Source organism: Lagopus muta, chromosome 6 (assembly GCF_023343835.1).
Source record: "Lagopus muta isolate bLagMut1 chromosome 6, bLagMut1 primary, whole genome shotgun sequence".
Classification (NCBI taxonomy): Eukaryota; Metazoa; Chordata; class Aves; order Galliformes; family Phasianidae; genus Lagopus; species Lagopus muta.
The window spans coordinates 47,406,316-47,429,217 of record NC_064438.1 but is presented as its reverse complement, the minus strand read 5'-3'; the positions used below and the strand labels follow the sequence as shown (position 1 = coordinate 47,429,217).

The window sequence follows — 22,902 nt, the reverse complement described above, 5'->3', positions numbered from 1 at the left end:
AAATATGCATGTGTTAGTTTTACAGATTGGTGTCAGTGTTGTATGCATTTATGAGGAACAGTGGTGATGATGTGTGAGCCATTTTGCTCCAAGAGAACAATACACTGGGATTTTTTTTTTTGAGCATTAGATTCTGGTTTACTCAGGGCCTTCTCCACCCACTTTAGATGAGGGAGGAAAAAATCTTGGCAAGCGGATGCTCTGAGGGGGCACATGGAGGCGTGTGTAATCATCTTGCCAGTTTAATTAACAGTGCTTTTGACTGATATGTGTTAATGAGGATAATGTACAGTATGGAGGGAAAGAACCCTGTGTGCTATATTAAAGGGACAGGTGCTGGGCGTACTGGAAAGTTCATGCTACTGAAAGGAAATAAAATATACGAAATGACTTAGAAAGCGAGGGAGAGGAAACATTTATGAGAGTGCTTGTAAGGGAGTAACTGCATATAGAGTTCATGTACCACAAAGTGGCATGTGATGGAAAACGAGGGAGAGGAGAAAATCCACCCATTGGCAGCCCAGTTCTGCCTGGGTAGATGGGTGAGAGAGACTCCTGGTCACTATGCACCAAATCAGCTCATCTGAGTTAATGCTCTCCTGTGCATAAATGTTTGCAAGGATGGGCCTAGAGTGTAACATATTTGACATTCTGTGCTATTTCCTCTGAAATGACTTCATTTACAGTTAAGAGCAATCAATGAAAGATTTGCTTCTGCATAAGGGTCTGATAGTCTGATGTTGCAAGAGCCTCCTGCAAGGTGCTGAGTGCCCTCAACTCGAAGTGAAATCAATAGGATTGGGCACTAGCATTTTTAATCCTTACTATTTATGGGATATTTTTACTTTCTTCCCCGAGTTTTGGAAGTAGAGCTAACTTTACAAGATTCCTTGTCACCCTGAAAAAGAGGATAAGATTTCAGTGTGATGAGCTTATTTATCGGGAAGATATCTTTAGAGATTCTCAGTGTCCTATCAGAGGCTTTAAACATTTATAAAAGTTATCTTCTCCTATGATCCAATGAAGTTGGACTCAAGTGTTTCTAACACGAAAATTTTACTTACAGGGCACAGTAGTATTGGTGGTCTGAGAATGCTAAGTTTTTATTGGATTTGTCAAGTTGTTTTGTCACATTGAGATTTTTTTTTCATGAAATTATATATTTTTGTGTACGACCAGTGAAGTACAAATATTCTAGTTTTAATGTCACTCTCTCCCATTGACATTCAAGTTGTTAAGTCTTTCTACTTACTTATTTTTCAAGTGTCTTTATGTTTTTACATGATGTACGTAGCTAAATTCAAACTATAAATGTGATTTGCAGTTTAGGAGGTATCTGCAATACTCCATTGCTTTGAAAATCTTGAAAATTCATTGTGTTCTTTCATTGCCTTAAACAAAAATCTGAGATTACTACATATGGAATGCGTTGAACATTACCTATATCTGTAGGTGTTTTCCTGTGACTGAAAGACATATGATCCTGCACAGGTATCTTGTCCCATCTTTTTGAAAAGATTAACCAGACAAAATATTTACTCTTCTACCAGGAACTGTACTTTTCTTTGAATCTTCTGCCTATGCTATAAGTGTCAAAAGAGAGCTGCAGGCTTGGGACAAGACTGTAGAAAGATGTCTGTATTTTTACTTACAAAAAAAGACAACACCAACTTCATCTTTGCTGAGAACCCCCTGTTAAATGACCAGTTCAATGAGAGGAGGAAAATAGAATTTGACCTAATAGAACAATGACTTTTGTGTAAATAGCCTCAAACTGGTGCAATCCAGAAACCTTGGAGAATACAGAGGATAACATTCTTAGTTTTCTGACTGTGAGAAACAAAGTGTATCCCAGTGAGGGGTGGTTTGACCAGTGTTTTTTCAAAATAACAGTTAAACAGACTAGAAATCTGACAAAGTTACCTCTTGTTTTAGATGCAATTAGTTCTAAGGATAAATTCTCAGTTGTTTTCTTGTTATTGTCAGGATGGCTGAGACTTCTACATCTATTTCTCTAGAGAAATGTGAAACTACATTTATTTAGATTTCAGTGGTTTCTAACATAAGGGATGAAGTCTATCCAAAAGTCAGAATGCAGCAGCATTTTCAATTTTCTGAATTTTCTACAGTATAACAGACTTTCAACAGTGTAATCCCTTTTTCTCCTTTAAAAATTCTCACTTTGTTTCCTGAGTTAGTGTGAGGTTAAAATCCAAGACAATGTTGGCATAAGATCAAATGAGCATGAACTGATTGTAAACAAATCCAGAACAGAAACGAGAAGATTTATAACTTAGCAGAAGACTGAAGTTCTGGAAGAGTTTTCAGGTAGGAGCAGAGAAATGAAAAGAAGTTCTAATAATTTGATACATTTATATGAACTGGTTGCCTCCATTCACAATAGACATCACCTCATTATACAGGAGCTCCCTTCAAAATGTTTTCCTAAAGAAATGATGCAAGTGCCAGTATTTGTGCTGCAGAAATGCAACACATTAAATAAAATCCTAAATAGAAAATAAAACAGGCTGGAATCAGTTCTTTCCTGTACTGTACCAACACCAATAACCTTCAGACAAAAGACAGAAATTGGGACTATATCCAAATTCAGGCCTTCTTTCCTATTTTTTCCCCAAATATGGCAGTTTTTAGACCTTAATTTTATCCCATCTCTATTCAAAACAGACATGAGCAAAAACATTGGCTGAATGTACTGTTATTCATTTTAGGGTCAGTATCTCATCCTTCCTGGACAGCTTTACACATAACAAAAGAACTAACATCCAGCAGAGTTGAAAGCCTTCAATAGATCAAGGATCAGGCTCACAATTTTAGGATCCGTGCCTCAGTTCAGCAAAGCATCTGTTTAACCCTACATACACACTTCATTCCAATTGAAGCATATGCTTAAATATTTGGATGAATGCAGACAATTTCAGTGCATGCTTAAAGTTAAGATTATGACTAAACAATTTATCAAACAGAAAGCCTGCTTAAACTACAGGAAATACAGATGATAGATGATGCTATTTGAATTATCATCAGTATGATATTCTCCAATACTTTGATTGATACATTACAGCTTCTCTTATAAGAGTGTGCCCCAAAAATACTGTACAAAATTAATGGTACAGTAATTAAATAAGAGGAAAAGAAGAAGAGGTAGAGGAATAAAGAATAGAAATAGTCAGATAATTTTAAGTATCACTATCATGTTTATTATAGCATCATAGATGCTAAATTATATCGGGTACTGTATAATTTTCCTATTTAATGAATAAAAAGAACAAACATTTTTCTTACCCATTATCACCTAGTGATGTTACATTCTTTCTCATTCAAGCGTTTCTGGTGTTGTGAGCTTAACCATCTAACCATCATCTGTACCCTGTAGTCTTGCTGCTTTCGTACTGACTGTTAAGGGATTCAAACAATATTACTTCCTCTGCTAGTAGGAGTTTTGTTTCATTTTTTTTTTCTTTTTACCATTCTGTTGTATATTTGATAATACTAGTTTAAACACATGCAACATATTCACTCCAGATTCTGGATAACTGTTTTGACTTATTTTACTTACTGCAAATAATATTTATTTTTATTTTTTTTTTAAATCTTCCTACATTGTAGTCTGAATCTTATTCATCTCTTCTGTACTAACTGATTTATATCCTGAAACATTTGTGATTGAGTTTTGAAACAGCAGGTGTCAAATTCTCAGACTGAGTATAATCCTCATAATGATTTGAAGAAAAAACATTGAGCTGCATGGAAGTGGTAATAAAGTCAGAGAACTAAATATGCCATTTTCTAGGGATGATGCTGTTTAGAAATAAATGCTTAATAAACCCAGATCTTGCATTTTTCTTTTGCATGATCTTATGCTTCATGTAGAAATAAGATAATTTTATTTCCATTGTAACTTTTCCAATTTAACGGCATATAGTCCGTCAGCAAATAACAAAGGTACACATCGCCTTAGAGTTATAAAAATAAGCCCTCTTAAATACCCATTGCAATAACTTTTACATTTACCTCTAATATTTTTAATACACAGAAATAATTATCAATCAAAAATACTGTCTGCTGAAGGTTATGGCTCAATTATTTGCATATATTTTAATTTTGAAAATGGATTTTGCTGTTGAAAATAATGTTAGCACCTCTGCTAGAGAACAGTTTATAATTAGGTGAATACTGTACCATAAAATACTCATCACCATAGCAATGGTTTTTCATGGGGCATATGTAAGTTGATAACAGAGACAATACATTTGCTACAGAGACGACTGTGGTTGAATAATGTAAAGTTATAACTTCTAGTAAAGCACCTACTAACATAAGAAATCATGGCGTAGTCACACTACATATTGACATTAAGAGTCATTTTAATGAAATACATTAATATTTTATATTGCATCCTCCATACAAAGCATAATAACACTGCAATGTCTTACAACATAGTGTCTCATATACTGCCTCTCATCTTGAAGGGTCATGTGCTTGTGTGTGAGCGTGTGTAAAGGAATCACTTCAACCACTCCTGAAATTCCTTTATTTATTTATATGTATTGTTCTAATATTTACCACTGCTGCATGTGAATTGTCTCGAACCTGTCTCTGGAGAGGAGAACTACAATTATTTAAAAGTATATTGTGCCCCTAAACAACATCAGAATTCTGGCAGCAAATGTTAGTTTATCCAACTGTACTCCAGAACAGAAATTCAGGTAGGCAGAATGCAATTATCCCAATTTGAAACCAGACATAACACTGGGGATGTTATTATGAAAATTTCTATGGAGGGAGGCAAATAGCCAAAAACTCAGTTTTATTCCTTCATTTGACTCTTCCTACAGCACAATCCACTGATAGAAACATTGCCAAGCAGGAACAAAGTGTCAGCACTTGAAGTAATGATGCTGTCCACTAAGGCACAAATACTTTCTGACCTCTTTTCCCCAAGAAGATCTCCCACCTGAGGACTGACATAATCCTGCGTTGCTGAGCTCATGAGTCAAGGTAGCAGACTCCATCTTTGCAGGGGGAAAAAAGACAGAGAAATTACATTTTGCTTTGTGCAGGTATGCTGAGACTTATGCTAGAGAGCGAAATTGAATAACACATCTCAAAGTTTGTAAAGAGCAAAAATAAGGACAGTGCATCCTTGCATGCTGAGTTGAAGTCATTCACAAGCTAAACTAGATGGCTCAGAATGATAAAGTACTGGCAAGAAGAAATAACATCTGCCCCAATGCAAGACTCTGTTACGAGCTTTATGGCTGTGAGTGCTCTCACTGAAATCAATGGGACTTAGCTGTTCATGGGGTTACATTTATGCACATGCTTAAAAAAATGGCTTGAGGCACGGCTAGTAACAGGAGCTACTACTGGAGCTGAGATTTTCATTCCAATGGGATTTCAGTGTTTAAATAAGTATAATCACAGTGAAGCCTACAGTAGTTATTTTCTATGCATCAGTTTGGCCTTCCAGCTTTCTTTTTGTTTTCCATTTAACACTGGAATGAATGTATGTGGGTTGCTCCAAAAGTAGAGCCTCCTATTTATTTCCAGAGAAACTACAATAAATACAAAGAGCACAATAGCACCATCTGATAGAACAAATTCTACACTACAAAGCACTATTTTTCCAGCACAGTCACCACTATTAGCTGTGCATTTTCACCAGGGATAAACAAGAGCATGCATACTGAGCTTGTAAAAATCTGCTTGCCTGACCAGAATGTGGCTTGGCTTTTCTGTCACCATCACCACTGCTGAAACATACCACTCACTGCCTGATTGTATATTATGTTTTTTTATGGGTGCTCCTATAGCTCTGATATTTAAAATGAGACAAAAAAAATGAGCCCAGTTCTAGCATTGATCCAGTTTGATACTGGAAATGCATTTTTTTTTTGTGTAAGTGTTTCTTGGATAAAAACTCATTGAGGAAATTATAATCCATGGCTAATAGCTTTATAAACATATTATTTCAAATTATATCTTCTAATTTTATAAGTAGTTTGTTTAGAAGGCAGGAAATGCAAAACTTTTTTTTTTTTTTTAGTATACTGCATAAATAAGTTGACATTCTAAAATAGACATGGTTTGTTTCACTTCTGTGCCTTTTTATTATCACATCTTATTACATTATATTTTGAGATAAAAATTGCACCTTGGGCAGCTGAATACACTCAGTTTCACCTCCTTCCTCACAGGTGTCCCTAGAGGTACATTGTTATGTTACAGTATCACACTCCTTGTCATATCTTATTGCTTACTTGCAGATTGTGGTAATATTTTGAATCCTGACAGAGTGGGCACAGCCTCTGAGCATCAGCACCAGTTTGCAGTAATGCAATGTGCCACTGCACCAGTCCTAAAGAAAACAAACCAGTCCTAAAGAACAGAAAACAATGCAAAAATGTACTGAAGACATCTCTGGGAAATGCATCTTACACACTTTGCATTATCTATCAATTTATTTATTTTAGGTATGACTAGGAGAGCAACCTCCCTGTCACCTTGCTGCTCCTGCCAAGAAAATAATAAGGGTGGCTGTACAACTTCTGGCTTGATTGTCTTATAGGGTTCAGCTCACATATCAACAGCAAGTCTTGGCTGCTCTGCTGAGTGGTAGTTGACATTGGAGGAACATCAGCTGCACAAAATAGAGAAGAGGTGAGACAGGTCTGTGTGGGTTCCCTGAGCAGCATAAGATGTGCTTGTGTTGGAAACTAAAGATTTTTGATGTAAAAAGGGAAAGAAATGATTCCTTTTCACACTATGAAGACCAGATAAAGAATTGGAGCGGTGGTGCGTAACGTTACTTGTCGTTAGTTACAAAGTTTGAAGAGATGAGACTTCAGAAGAAAATTAAGAAATATGGGATGCGAAGAACGGTGCAAAAAAGAAGAGATGACTGGCACTCTTGTAGTCTAGGTGCTTTATGCCAAGAAAAAAAACATGGCACAGAGATCTCCCAGTAGGGTTTTCATGTCTTCTGCCAGTAGGATCCAACAAATCTGGGGAAGCAATTATAGGAGCATCCAGATTCAGACTGTTCCTAGAAAGGTCTAGGCAAATGCAACAATATCACAGTCATCTTTGGGAAAATCTGGATGAGCAATTGCAATTTGGAAGGCGCTAAAGATCATCTAAATGACTTTAAGGGACTCTTCATACCTGAAGCAGTCTATGAGAAAGAAAATTGCAGAAGTGGTTGAAATGGTGTACAGTCACACCTGAGAACTTCCAGTGGACTTCAAATGTGTAAGTGTCAACAGCAGTAGGGACTCTAGGATGGAAAAGATCTTGTCAAATAAACAATTCAGGTACATAAAAAAGGAAAAGGGGCAGGAAAGGGGAAAGAAAACCTTGAAAAAAAAAAAAAGAATAAAAGAAATAAGAAAACTGTTAAATCATAAGTACGTAGTTTTGAAATTGGTCCAAATTTACACAAGTTTTTCATCTAAAATTTTCAAGCTATCCTAGTGAACAGAACTAGACTGCCAAAGCGAACAAACCCAACTTGTTTCAACTTCAGCATAAGTCTCAAATGTAGCTTCTTAAAGGATGGTTGATTGAGGTGACCCCACAGCTAAGACATGCATGATTTCTCTCTTTTGAGCACTTCATAAGTTGTTTTCTACTTCTGATTCTACTGAATTGCAGCTGTCAGAAGACCTGATGATGGATAAACTATTACAAAGGAGGATATGGTTTGGAGTGCACTGCATTTTAGAGATTAGGGTAGATATATCTATCCCCAATTAATATTGAAAGAATAGTTCACTTGTTTCTCCTGGGACAGCAAATAAAAACAGAAGAAAAATGTTAGCGTATAAAGCAAGGATTGCTTCTGTCTGGCTTCTCATGTATATCTAAATTTATTTTGAGTCTGATAGATCCACACAGCTATGCAGTTTTTCTTTACTGCATAGTACCTACAATTACTTTCAAATAACATGACTGAAATATATATGTTCTACTTGGCTGTGATTTGATTTACATAGGAATAAACTTAGAATAATAAAGACTGGAAAAGACCTCTAGGAACATTTAGTCCAACCATCAACTGTATAATCAATGGATATCAAGATGTTACAATCACAAAATAAACAAGAGAGTTAGGCAAAGTGGACTACAATAACAAGAGAGAATAAATGGAAGGCTTACCCTTATGCTGAGCTCACCACAAAACACCAGAAGGAGAGATCTCCAGCCAAGATCCTTCCCCAGTGGTAGCCAGCTCTTAAATAGGTCTAGGAGGGGTGCAGCCTGGCTCCCACCCCTTCCGGCAGCACAGGTGAATTGCCTTCAGCTGTGCTCCTCTGGCTGACTCATTGCTCGCCTCAGGTGAGCAATCAGAGGTTCAGAGGTTCAGGCCGTGACTCAGTAGTTCCCATACAATCAACCCATCACCACCACGCTCATTGACCATGTCCCTCAGTGCCACATCTCCACATTTCTTGAGCACCTCCAGGGACGGTGACTCCACCACCTCCCTGGGCAGCCTGTGCCAGGGCATTACCACCCTTTCTGAGAAAAAATTATTCCTGATATCCAGCCTGACACACAATCCTGTTGTACTTCAAACAACCTAGCTGCATTCAAGAGAGGAGGCTGTGTCAGTGGTGCCTGTGATCACTAAGGATCTTAAGTGGCTGATGGCAATTCTACAAGCATTCCAACCTCAGATGTTTACTGAATACCTTCATTGGAGTTGGTATTTTTCTCCCTAATCAGTAAAGGAACATGTAGTTTGGTTCTTAGTGGGAAAAAAACATTTATGTCTCTGCACTGATAGACGTCTTTCAGCTGCAGCTGCTTTGAGCCCTCTCTTAGTTGACATTCAGGAGAGTTCACAGTACAAGAAATCTAATGCAGCTGAAAATTATTGCCTAGTTTCAGAGTAAGACTAATATTATTACAATAATATATTATAGCTTTATTCATTCAGTCAGCTTTATTCATTCTTCCAGTACGGAAGATGCATGCTACAGTTGTGCACTTTGTTTTGGATTGAGACATTATTGGTGTGCATGCAAATGGTGAGCAGCTGATGGAACCCATGAGGTTAGAAAGCATGCTCTTGTCCAGACTTTTAGAGACATAGGTAGCTAGGCAGTTGTGGCTGATGTGGAACTTCAGACAGCATACACAGCTGTACTACCATTAATCAGAAGACAGAAATAAACACAGCACCACAAAGTTTAACCTGATTGCCAATGTAGCCTGGGGTAGGAACAAAGCTTAGCCATACTATTGGATCTGTCTTGACACTGCTATGCACTTCCAAGCGTGGGAAGCTGTAATAAGTACAACTGAAGGGGCAGGAGGACTGGCTCAGACCCTGTCCAGAAGATAAGGCAAAGACATAGTCAGTCACTGACAAAGCCTCTTCTTTCTTCTTGTCTTTTTATTCTTCTGTCTTACTCGTGCATTCTCTCATATTTTTTATTTTTTCCTTTTTGGGTCACACATGTCTGCAGGCCACAGAGAGTAGAGAAGCAGCCTGGGAGATGAAGAGCTTATGGAAATAAGCTCTCCTCCTCCTCCTCCTGTGGACTGCTAATCCTGATTCAACAAGATTTTTAATTCCCCCTCCGTGGCTGTGCAAACAATTTGCTGATCCCCGAGAGTTGCTCCAATCCAAGGCTGGAGTAACTCTCAGGTGCAGCTGTGAACAGGATTTTGGTTGAAGACAAGTTCCTAAATATTTGCCTAATAAACCTGACTCTTAAAGTGCCAAAATAAAACAAGTGCAGGCTGGGGCAAAGGTGAAAAACTGGGGTGGTGTAGGAGGGGAGCAGGAGGAGGGTGATAAAAACACCCGTAAGTTTTTAAGCTCTCATTTAAATACTTTGCAGTACTGCTGATATTTTATGTAACACTGGCCTTATTTATGTATTTATGTATTTTGCTTTGATGGGGGATTATTTTTCTCACTGCAGTCTTCTTTTGATTGATACAGTGTGCCTGCTCACTTTCAGATATGGTTGGAGAAGAGGCAGCCTAAGTTGGGTGACTGTATTTAAAATGGGTTATACGGAATGGTTTTAAACTTTAATATTTCATATAGACATTTAGTTTTACAAGTAATTTATTCTGTAAGATGCAAGTTTCTGCCTGGACAGTGTTGATTTTGAGTAACTTGATGTTCATATCCCACCTCTGCATATTAATATTATTTGACTGTGTGGTTTCCCAATACCTTTTCAATGTTAGATTTCTTTAATTATTGAGAAGGAAATAAAGTGAACTCCTTTATATCAAGACATTGTTTTTTTCCTTGTGATGGTTTTAACCAACAAGACATGCAGTAGCATCTACCTGATAAGACGCCTCTGCCAATCAGGTAAAACACAATGTATAAGACTGAATAATTTGTAAGATCATGATTATTTCTCAGATTAAGTTTGAGTCAGATTTCCCACTGATAAAAATTAATATTTCTCCATCAATGTTAAAAAATGTAGCTAATTTAAATCTATTGAGAATCCTGACCCTCATACATATATATATATATATGTATTATCTGTCAAAGAAATGGTATCATTTCAGAAGTCAGCTGCCTCTGAAAGTTAGAACCTATCAAACAAAAAATTCCCACATTGAGTTTACATCTTTCCTCTTTGATTGCATTATGTTAATTTAAACTTTTAATTGATTCTTCAGAAAAAGGCCTATTTACCTTTGTCACTGAGTTACTTCGTCTTGAAAGCATATCTTATTTTTTGAATCAAGACAACAAAAAGAAGAGCTGGATTTAATGATGCCTATTTTATTAATATGAGTTTTTAAAGAAGGCCACAAACTCTATTTACGTAAAAGGGAAAAATAATGAAATGTACATGTGATTCAAATCTGTACAGGACTTTGCTCATCAACTATATGTCACCCAACAGATATACCTAGTAAAAGATTTATTTAAGAATCTTAAAGAAGTGTTGGGAGGGGAAAAGTATGCTTCCACCACTTATGGCTTGTACATTTAAACCTTGATTATGCATACTTAATATTTCCAATTCTTCTGAGTTTAAATTTCAAATATGCTTAGATATAGAAATAATTGTGACATGTCAGCTGTCTCAACATGGGCTGGATCAGTAATGGTACTTAGCATGCATAACATTGCCTAGCAGAAATTATCATTATTTTATTAAATATGAAGGTATTAAATGCTTATAAATATATGTTAGTCAACATCTTACTCCCTTCTCCTTTTAAATAGAGGTAATGCTGTGTTTTTATTTAAAAAAATAAAAAATAGTATTGATGATTAAACATTAATTATGGTTTGACCTTGGTATCTTAGGAAAAAAATAAGTGAGTCTGGGACCTGGTCTAGTAATGAAAAGTGGTTTCCATGGAAATCTAAGTAAAGAGGAGTAAGGTTACATCTGTCTGATTCCTGCCATGACTTGTAGGACTTTGTAAAAGCTCTAGGTTAATGTAAGGTTGAGTTCATATATATCAACAGTATAAACCTTATCTGTAATATTTTAATGATCATATAATTCTCAAATAAAAACTGCATCTCTGTTGATACTGGTTTTTCATGGAGTAAAATTATATGAAGGGAAAAAGATACATGAGGTATACTATGCTTAGATTGAGCTGGCACACCTAATCAGTTTGAATGGTAAAATACTTAATGGAAAAGAGAATTAATGAAATCCCTGTTTTTCTCAAAGGAAAACTTTTTTTTTTTTTTTATTTTTTTTTATTTTTTATTTTTCTGAAGGAACATGGCTTTTCCCACATCAGTAATGACCACCAGTTCTGGAGATGTTGTTATTCTACATCAGGCTGCAGAAGGCAAAATATAGACCTGTTGATTTCTTCTTGGCTAACTTATGAGATCATACTTTTCATGCATCTGTAAATAGAACACTCTCTGATAACCAACATGATTAAAATGAATGAGATTTGGCCTTCTATTCATGAGAAATGTCACGTGGAGTAGTATATAGATAGTGTCACTAAGCTTGAAATTTACGTGACCATATGAAGTAATGAACGCACTGCAAATCTCTCTTTACAAGTTCATGGTTTGATGCTGACTTTGAATCTTTTTATAATCTGAATTGCCAGATCATTTCAGGGAAGAAAGTGTTCCTTCCAAGCATTTATACCTGCTTCAATCTATTCCGAACTACATCCAGAAGAACTTAATCACCTTGTCTGTCCTAAGTGGAAGTTTTTGTATGAACAATCTGTGTCTACTAATACATGGACAGGTGATGCTCACCACTTTTTATTGCTTGTGTTCTTTCAGATGTTTTGGTTTTTTTTTTTTTCCAGTTTGATTTCAGACCAGTGCAGTGTTCTAAACAGCTAGATTTTTCCCTCTGAACACTAATGCAGTTGATACCATAGAAGCCCAGCTTGTTGTGCTTTAGTACATTTTGTCCTGATCAATGCCATCTTTGATAGGAGCAATTGATACCACAGTCATATTGTGTAAGATTTACCTAATCTCTTCTTCTTACTACCATTCTACCATTGCTCTTTTTTTTTTTTTTTTCCCCTAATTAATAGTTCTCTGGAGGCCTTGAGAACACCTTTGTTGTCTTGGCCTTATCAAGTTAAAAATTTGCTTGAGGTTTGCTAAATATCTTAGTAGCTCAGGAGATGTCCTTATTTAGTAAATATTTCTGATGTTTTCCACATAATCTTCATAATCACACTGCATGAGATTTAACTAGAATCATAGTACAGTTACAGTGTAGGTTAGAAGGAACACCAGCAGGTTACCTAGTCTAAAATACTAGTCAAAGATGAGCTAAATTTGAAGTCAGATTTCTTGGGGTTTAGTCTTATGTTCTATGATTGTAAGACATTAATTAGTAAACTTAATCGAAGTGAAGTTAAATAATGGAGGTTCTGCACAGGACCTTATTTTTTCAACAAGTACATTAGATCATTGCTGCCCCATGCTAGTGAGTGGGGAAGTTACCCAGTTCATCTGCTCATAATTATATCTTCAAAGATGAAACTTCAACGTGTACTTTGGTCAAAGAAGTGATCTTTGAGATTCCTGGTGATTCATTAATCTCTGCAGAACTCTGTGACATTTTAAGCTTTTTATCAAAACAAAATCAAAAACAAGCCGGGCAGTAAAATCCTTACGTGTTTGATGGTGCTGTAAATCAGGGACCTGATTTAGCAGCTAACCATAAGCACCCACATTTGAAAATGCAGGTCATAACTTGATAAGAAAAGTGACGTGAATGCCTTTTGCTAGAGTTATAACATGCTAGGCAAACATTACACTCCCCAAATTAAGTCATGTGCTTAGGTAAGCCTTCCATGGTTTGTGTCTCAAAAAAATCTTAGTAATTTCATGAAGGGCAATGGGTATACATAGGTGTCACAGATCAGTTTTTGACTCAGTGACTCCAAATTTGAAAGATTTCTGGTTTGGCCTATATTCTATTATTCTGGTTCACAACAATAATAGCATTTCTGAGGTTTTAGAATCTGTTAGCTTTTGTTGTTTTTCTGAGGAAATACAAGTAAAGCCACAAATAAAGCTACAAATAATATTCAGGTTGTGGCACCTTTGAGAGAGCTTTCAAAAACATCACAGAGGAAACAGGCACACACACAAAACCTGTGAAGAAAATACAGTAGGTTGTTCATACACTTCTCCCACTCATTGTTTGCAATTTGCGCCATTTGTGTCACTGTTTGTAGGCAGCCCTAGAAAACAGGCCGCTGCCTCACTGTTTAGCATAGCCTTGGGACTGAAACTATTATAGAGCTCATGAATCTCCTTGGCTTTACTTACAAAACAAGGTGATGGTGAGTGTAATTCTACTACTGTCCACTTAACCTAGACTTCCACAGGAATTCTGTGCAAATGTCACTGATCCTCCTGGTAGAAAATCTTCCAGCTTGCACTTGAAAAGCCTTTATCAGCTGACACAACTAGTTTAGTTTAGAGTCTCTGGTCCCCACTGAGACCCACTAGCTTGTGGTGGGAATGTACTTCAAATTCCTCCCCAGCAGTTTAGGCAAAACTGGAACATGAATTTGGGTTTCCTACCTTCCAAACGAGTGTCCTCTCTCTCCCTCTGCTGTTGACTAGAGAATAGTGAAAAGAATTCCCTACCACTTCTCATGATGACAGAAGTTCATCAGTTCTGCAGACAAATTTATGATAAAAAACAACACCTAAAAATGAAAAAATTCAGATGAAAATATTCAAAGGTACATACTTTGTAGGAATCTTTCTTTGTTGTTTGGATAGAAGAGTAATTATGATGTGCTGCAGAAGATTCTCCATCCAACAAACCCTTTTTTTTATGTTTTCAAATATTTGAGAAAGACCTATGTCCTGCAATATATTTTAGATAACAATAACTCTTTCTGAAATCCAAAGTCCCGATTAAGGACTATGCAACTGTTGTCCTGGGGTAAGAATACCTCTATTCTCCTCTCCAATCAGCCTCTTGCTCAATGTATACTGCCCACATGCTAGAGAATATTTGCTTCCATTTGACACTTTTGCAAATTACAGTTACCGCTTCGATTCACAAGCTTCTGACAGCAACTACAAGGGGAAAAAAAAATTTAGCTCAATTGCATATGTGAGGTTTTTTTATCAATCTAGCCTTAGGTGTGCAGGGATCTTATGCTCATCAAGTGTATTCAAGTATGCATTTTAGAACTGGCACTTTACAGAGCTAATTTCCTTGTCAAAGCAAGCAAAAGCAATTATATAATGTAAACATTTGATTCACTTTCATTGTGCAGACTGTATTTTTGTTAACCCCACATTCTTAAAAGCACCTTAATTTCAATGGGAAGTGACTGCATTTGTGTATTTGTGTATCACTGTGAGGTTGATTCTCTCCACTGGTACAGTCTTGTTGCTCCCAGTGCCACTAATGGGAGTTAAGCATGTGCATCAAGGGGCTAATATTCAATTGATGGGTTGATCTCACAAATTGTTTGGTGAGTCTCTATCCCTGCACTCAGCTTCTCTGGCATCTCTATGTAGTGTGAAGAGGTTTTTAACTGAAAAATGTTATTTCCAGCATTTAGTGCTCAGCTCTGTATTTCAATCTAATACATGATGTAAAGAGATTTATTTATGGAGCAGATGCCCTCTGATGGAACCTAAAACAAGTCTTAAACTGACCTTATGTTAGTTCACATTACCAAAGCCATTAGCTTATATTATCACCAGTTTGCTGTGAAAAGACTCTGGGGCATTACAAGCATTCCCCATGCTCCCCCCTGTCCCTCCGTGTCTCTTTGACATTGTGCCACCCCATTGTTTAGAAATTAAAATATGCAGCGTTCCCTGCACTGCATGCAAACAAATGAGTGTTCATGCAACTCATACAAAATAATGGTTGACCTTGCTAATAGAAAGATTTCCTCCATCTAAGACAAACTTCCTACAGCAATAGAGAACCACTAAATGCCTTTTTGTCTTTTAGATGTATATGAACAAAGATTAATTTAGTTAACCTCTTCTCTAGTAAAAACTATATTCCAGCCTACTGAAAAGAGAGCAGATACTTGTCTTTAGTAAATGATTTACTATGCTCATCCATTTTTCTCATTCTGAATTTGTGTCGAGAAAGATTCTGGAAAGCAAAAGCTCAAAGAAGGTAGATTTAATTTATATATACGGAAAAAATCTTTTACAGTGAGGCACTTGAACAGGTTGCCCATTGATGTGGTTAATGCCCCATCCCTGGAGACCTTCAAGGCGAGGCTGGATCAGGCCCTGAGCAACATGATCTAGCAGTGGTGTCCCTGTTCACTGCAGGGGAGCTTGACTAGATGGCCATCAGAGGTCCCTTCTAACTCTAAGGATTCTATGATTCTATGAGTCCAAATAGTAATAGGTGAATAAAAAAAATTCCAAGGTGCTGTTCTGAGCCACCACATCTCCATCAGCTATTTGTTCCCTTTACATCCCATCAGTGTAGGAGTATATCCTGCATTCTCATTTTAACAAATGTCAGTTTCTAGAGTCTTTTATGGAAATATCCTGCCTTCTTTCTTTCCTGAATTCTCTCACACTGTAAGGGTTCTTCATGGACAGACAAAGAGACTGTTTTCACCAAACATTCTATAAGGGTGCAGCTATGAAATACTTATAGAAGGACTGCGATGCTTTTGACCATATGCCAACAGTCTCTTTTGCTCAGAGGAGCAGAATATAATCTGGGTAATAGCATCATATGCTCAGCTCTTATTTTGGGTAGAATTCAGACCAGCAAACAGGCCTCGTAGATCATGGCATAGATCATGGCATAAGATAAGACCTTAGTGCAGAGGTCCTTTCCTAGGGCTCTTCAAATAGTGCTGGATTTCACCCTTAATGAAATACTGAGCAGGCTGTCTATGAGTCTCAGGGGAAAATGTATTGGAGTGCTCTGGCACCATAGCTCCCACTTTATGTAAACCCTCTCCAGCTTGCTCCATGCTTCTGGCTCAGTGCCTTGCTTTGCAGACAAATGTCAACCTGCCAAATATCTTCCATTTGCATTCCAGCCCATTTCAGAGACCATCTAAACCAAACCAAATAAAAACAAAGGCAAAAACAAAATTAAAAGAGGAAAAAAAAAAAAGGGAGAGGTAGTGACTTGTTGAATTTCCTTCCTTGATCCCTTAGGGAAAGGGGTTATTATTGATTGTTGTTGAACAGGCACCACTGTGAAGAATATGTGAATGGGAGGGTGGGAAAGAGGCAGCTAAAATGTCTTTAAATCATAAAACTATCAGTGAGCTTAGAAACGTAGAGCAACATTTCAGTCTTAAAGCTGATCATGTAGGAATTGTTTTCATGTTACAGCTTCAAAGGGACTTATTCCAAAGCTATATGTTTTCCTCCTACATTCATCAGGTAGCCAGCATATTGTCTGGTGGAGAATTAACAAATTCATAGGAAAATATGTTTCTTAACATAAATATGTTTAAAATGTGTACAATATTAATCTGTCAGTATAAAAATGGGTTTAAACTACTGGTATGGGTATTGTAAGACAGTAGATTTAGTGCATGAGAAAAGATCTAATCCACACACTCTGAGTAGTCCTATTGAGCAGCTCAGCTAAGAAATTGAGCTAGATCAGTGGAGGATCAGCTCCCTTGACCTTCTGGCAAATTTCTTCCTAATGTATCCCAGGATACCACTGGCCTTTTTGTCTACAAGGTCATATTGCTGGCTCATGATCAGCCTCCTGCCCATCAGGACTTCCCATCAGGTCCTTCTCAGCAGGGCTGCTTTCCAAGCCCCTAGCCTGTACTGGTGCAGAGCGTTATTCGTCCCCAGATGCTTGCTCATGTTGAACTCCATGATGTTCTTCTCTGCCTATCTTTCCAGCCTGTCGAGGTCTTTCTGAATGGCAGCACAGTCCTCTGCTGTTAGCCACTCCAAACAGTTTGGTACCAGTAAAATTGCCGAGTGTGCACTCTGTGCTTTCATCCAAGTTGCTGGTGATTAAGTTGAACAAGATCAGTACAAACCCTGAGAATACCACTATCTACAGGCCTCCAGCCAGACTCAGTACCTCTGATCACAACACTCTGAGTGCAGTCTTTCTGCCAATTCTCAATTTACCTTGTCTCTGCACACTTAACTCACATTTTTTGAGCTTATCTATGAGGATATTATGGGTTTCTGACATACTGGATGCAAACAATACCTGTTTGTCAGGATTTGGAGTTGCAACAGGGCACCATGCTGGATATCTCAGAATAAGACAAACTGGAGGACTAGATAGCTGTGGAGATCCACTGAAACATGCTGTAGCTGCTTCTGTAGTTAGGAATTTGGTAAGTAATGGAGCCACTAACTCCAGTGACAACCTGCATGTGACCTGCAGTTAGAGGATTGTGCTTGTTTGAGTGGAACTCCATTTAAGTGGAGCTTGTGCTGTTGTGTGAAGCTTTAGCAGGCAGCAAAGTAAGCTGCCTTGGCTCTCTGCAGCATATCCCACTTGCATTTTTTTCCTAAACAGTAGTTCTGCCTAGGCTCCATTACTACTGAGCTGATGGGATGAAGATTCAGTTCAAGTCCTTTTATTCCAAGAAAAAAAAATCAAATGTTTGTAGCCAGAAAAATACCTCCTAAGTGGATTTAGTGAAATGTCAGTGCCTTTTAGTACTCTTTGAAAAGCCTCTTCTAGAGGAAAACAGGGAGATTGTTGTCTTGCAGACAGGCAGCCTGGTGCTTGTGCAAACTCATCAGTTACCTCTGCCCATGTGAAGCCATCCCCTGTCAGTTACTGCTCATCTTCAAACTTTACTCTGATAATTAAAATATTAGCATTGGGAACAGACTTCTTCACCTCAGACCACTGCAAGTACAGATGATTATGTTATAAATCGACATCACAGTAGCTGAACAAAAGCCACATGCCACCAACAACTAAACAAAGTGACTTCCTGCTTTAAAGAACCATAACACACGCATAATTAGCCAATTAAGCTACAAAATAAATAATTATCCAGTATAACTGTGAGAGGAGGTATGAGAAAAAGAGTTAAAAGGTTACACACAGACACACTGTTTTCTTCTGGAGAGATAACTAAATCGTTCTACCAGGAACTCACTATTTCATTTGTTCTTTTTTTTCAGGACTGTCTCCTAAACTGTTTGCTAATTACATGTATTCACTGGAAATGGCAGTGGCTGTTTCTGGGTGAGGAACACTCTCCTTTGTCCACCCTTGCCAACATCTTTGAGCAATTGCACAAGAAGGCTGGAGAACAAAGAGGTGCCTGGGCTGCACCTCAGGATATTGCTTTTCAGGTCTTGCTCCTTCCCCAGACTCCCTGTGTGGTCTTTGGCAAGCGACTCAGGGCTGGTTTCAGGCAAGAATGTGGACACTTTTGTCCTGACAAAGCCCCATTCCCATGCCTGATCCTTTGCCACCATCCCAATGCTCCCCATGCCTGATAGTGGAGAAACCCATGCCTCCAGCTCTGCTGTGGGCCTGCCATGAAACATCTCAGTTCTGTGTAGCTCAGTGCCTAATTCATGCCTGGCTGGTTGGGAATCTACAGATGATGTATTATTTTGTGTGTGGTCCCCTCAGGGGCTCATTCTGCCTAATGATCTCAGAGCGTACTTCACAGCTCTTCTCAAAACACAGCCACTGGAAGAGCAGTGCTACAGTTTCCACTGCCAGCCATGATGGGGAGACCTCAGTTTGGTTTCCTGTTCTAACCAAGAGCCTTTGAACATGCCTCTCCCATCTCCCCAGCAAACACGGTGAAGGTGTTGAAGAAGAGGTGCTTTCTCTATCTTTGCTGTGGAAGTTGTTCCACTTTGCGTCAAATAATTACAGATTCATTAGGGAGAGATGGAGAGATAGGGAGAAAGCAAGACTGAACACGACTCTGCTGGTTAGGTTCTCTCACCTGGAAGAGGAGGAGGCAGATCTGGACTGCAGTCGCTGCTCTAATGACTATTTAACATTTTATGCAATGGCTGTTTAATATAAACCACATAAACATTCATTGAAATGAGAGACTTAAACCCAGGCCTCCTCCCTTCCAGGTGAGTGCCCTTTCCAGTAGGTTAGATATTCATGCTCTGTCTTGCTTTCTCTATTTGGTAAAATGACTTTGTAAATGTTTCATACAAACTGAAACAGCTTCAACAGGAGGGACTGAGAGTTCCAGGAAAGAACTCTGGGATGCTTAAGTATTCTCTGGATGGTACTTTGATTCTGCCTTAGATATGGTGAATATGAGGGGAGAGAAAACACCTTGAAGAACACCTGCCCTCTTCATCTGCCGTCTGAAGGAATGGTGCTTACTCTTGAGGGAAAAGATGGCTTCAGCCTCATCCTTCCATGAGTCTTCTCAAGCAGAAGCACCTATGCTCCTGGCTCACCTCTCCAAGTCCCAGGTAGTGACATCTTGTGAGAACTGTTTAGTGGGGAAGTCACAGACACATGAGCCCCTGTGCCACCTGGCACTGCAGAGCAGGCTTTTCACTGCACGAGCACCCCTTAATCTCCTCATGCTCCTAACATACTTCTTACACCATTTGTACAACCTATTTATTTTAGTTATTACCTCATTATCATGAGAACATGCAGAACTAGTAGTGCAAAGTGACCAAGTGACCAAATGTTCAAAGTATTTCAGATTTGATTATAATAATTGGTAAAAAAAAATAAAAAATCCTTTCCTCAAAGCAAAATTATTAAAAATTTAGAAATATGACAAAAAGGGCATGTCTGGGCATTATGTTTGAATATGAGGTGGTACGAAGGCATGAGATAAATTTAGCAAAAGAGGATACGACCCAAAAGATTTTGTTTACTGAGCTGTAATCACCTAACTGAGACTTCTAGCTCAAATTATCTTCTTACATCTCTTATTTTGATTTGGCCTAAATGAATTGACTCTATGGTAAACTGATATGTATAGAGATATTCTCTTAATAAAATAGGGTACTAAAATATTATGGCAAAATCTGGGTAGTGAGGTCATACACTTCTCCTAGATTCATTCACTTGAGTACTGAGTGTTTTCTCAAATATCCCCTAGTGCATATCTGGCAAAATCTCAAAATATTCGTAACGCAAATTGTCTTTGGTCAATAAATACCAGAACAGAAGTGTCCTAGAGGAGAAGATTTATGATATGAGCAATACAAACACACCCATTAATCAGGACAGGAACGCTTTCAGGTGGCACTCTCGACGCTTATGCAAATTACAGAAAAGGCAAAAATACTTTTAACCAATGACTTACCTTACAGTACCTGACAGAAACTACATAACATGCCAAAATTTGCCTAGGAAATACATGGACATGATCTCAGCTACTTTCAATTGTCTTGTATTGTTTTATCTGTATTCAATATATTTTATTCTTCCTTAATTTCACTGAGTTGGTGAATTGGGTGCTTCTGATTAAAATTAGACCTTTACAGGGAATTTCTTTCTCAAATCACTGCAACCCTGAATTTTCTGGGGAGGACTTTTTTATTAATATTAATTTTATTAATATTGAGAATAACTTTTCTTTTTCACCCTTTCCTTTTCACCCTGACAGGGCAATGCAGATAGTGCAACCAGAAGGTGTGCAGAAGGGTAGGTGAACAGCAAAGCCACAGCAAATTGAAACAATTATGTCCAAGGTGAATTCACTTAGCACTGCAAGGGAAACAAGCAAATGCACAAGAGGTGTAATCATCAGGCTGACTGTGGTGGGAAACAATGCACAACACCACAAAGCTCATCATCCCATCAGGACATAAGTAGGATTAAAAGAAGGATGCATATTAATGCAGGGCATATACAGGAGAAAGGAATAGATAACTGTTTTCGCAGTTCCAGCATCTCTCACACTTTTTTTAATTCTTATGTTATCACCATGTGATACATGGTTTTGAAGCAGAACATAGTCACATGGCAACGCTATATATTACTGCAAGTGGGTAATTTTCTTGTCCTGTCAGAATCAAGAAAGTTTCTCTTTGCTATCAATGTGTGGTCTAATGCATACATCATGTCAGTGCTGCACCAGGCTGACATATGCATTAGATGCACTGACAGTAAACAGGAAGTTATCCAAAGTTATTAGGCAGGAAAAATATACAGAAGCTAGTAAGCTCTTAAACTGCAAAGCTATCAGCATCTCAAGGATTTTTTCTTGTTGCTTCTTGATGTTGAAGATGATAAATATACATATTAAAACGCTTTGTTTTTGTAATCAGTAAAAGCATGAGCAACTACAGAGCTCCTCGCTGAAAAGATCCTAGGTAAATTCCAATTTCACCGAAGTTGGTCTCAAAACATTAGCTATCCTCAAGCTATCCCCAGTTAACAATGTAATAAGAAATTTACCAGATTTGGAAAAGAATCAGAAGCTTTCTTACTATTTCCCTACAAATTCACATTTCTCATCTCTTATGAGCCTCCATATTCTTCCTGCCTGGCAGCCTTTCATGGCTGGAAATTATGTTGTAACTCAAAGACTAGCTGTAGAATTATAACAATATGACTTGTGCTGTTTTATCTATATCAACAGTTTCTCTTCTTTCAGACCACCAAGCAACCATACAATTTTAAACAACTGTCGCTGGAAGGTGCTCCAGCCCTGTAAATATCAAGTTACTTGAAAATTTCCCTCTACTACTCTACCTACTCCAGAAGATAGTAAATAGTTTTTAACTTGGAAGGGGCTGGTCCCAAGAAAATTTTACAAGAGTCATTGTGACAAGTAAGAGTGAATAAGTTATATGGCTTTGGAAGGAAGAAAAGACAGGATGAGGTAAAGAAATAATCTTCAGGCCAAGAAAAAGTAGATTTGTCTGCCACTGCAGGCATTTTGGTATGGCCTGATACCACATGATTCTTCAAAAGACAGTTTAAGAATGGGAAATCTTTAATAATAACTAAAATTAAGAGAGATATTTGCCCCATGTCTTGTTGAGGGTAGAAATATATTTTTATAAGGAAAGATGGCTTCTAACTTTGACAGAACCATCATTTAGTGACTCCAATCTTGTACAGAATTTTATTCATGCTTAAACTAAAATAAATTTACTTTCCTGAGGACTCGATATCTCGGGAATCTTAATTCAGTGCAACAGTGAAATAAGACATAATGCAAAATAAGCAAATAGACCAGAAATGAGGTAATATAGCCTACTTTTACTAAAGCCTTAAATGTCCATATTCCCTTATACTACCCAAATCTCCTTCCAAAATTATTGTCGTTGAAGCCAGATTTCCCCATTATGACATTCTGAGTTTGAAAGTCTGCTAGTTTCTTATTAAAGATGCATTTGTTACATTGAAGAATCTCCTTTTCCTATGTGAAAAAAGAGTACATTTCATCCTTGTATTGTTGAGACCTAGAGTAAACAATGTGTGCTTCCAGTCCTCCATGTGAATTAGAGAT

At 37.7% G+C, this 22,902-nt stretch overlaps 1 long non-coding RNA gene across 3 annotated transcripts; it reads right to left on the bottom strand.

Moving 5' to 3' along the window:
* Positions 1-3,587: 3,587 nt before the first annotated feature.
* LOC125694745 (uncharacterized) lies at positions 3,588-8,223 on the bottom strand. Of its 3 annotated transcripts, XR_007377694.1 has the most exons (4): positions 8,179-8,223; positions 7,186-7,297; positions 6,282-7,025; positions 3,588-5,033 (listed from the first exon to the last, which is right to left on the bottom strand). It is a non-coding gene; the product is annotated as an uncharacterized LOC125694745 (long non-coding RNA). The 3 variants fall into 3 exon arrangements; XR_007377693.1 differs by having other exon boundaries at positions 3,588-7,076; XR_007377692.1 differs by having other exon boundaries at positions 3,588-7,025.
* Between the last annotated feature and the right edge of the window lie 14,679 nt (positions 8,224-22,902).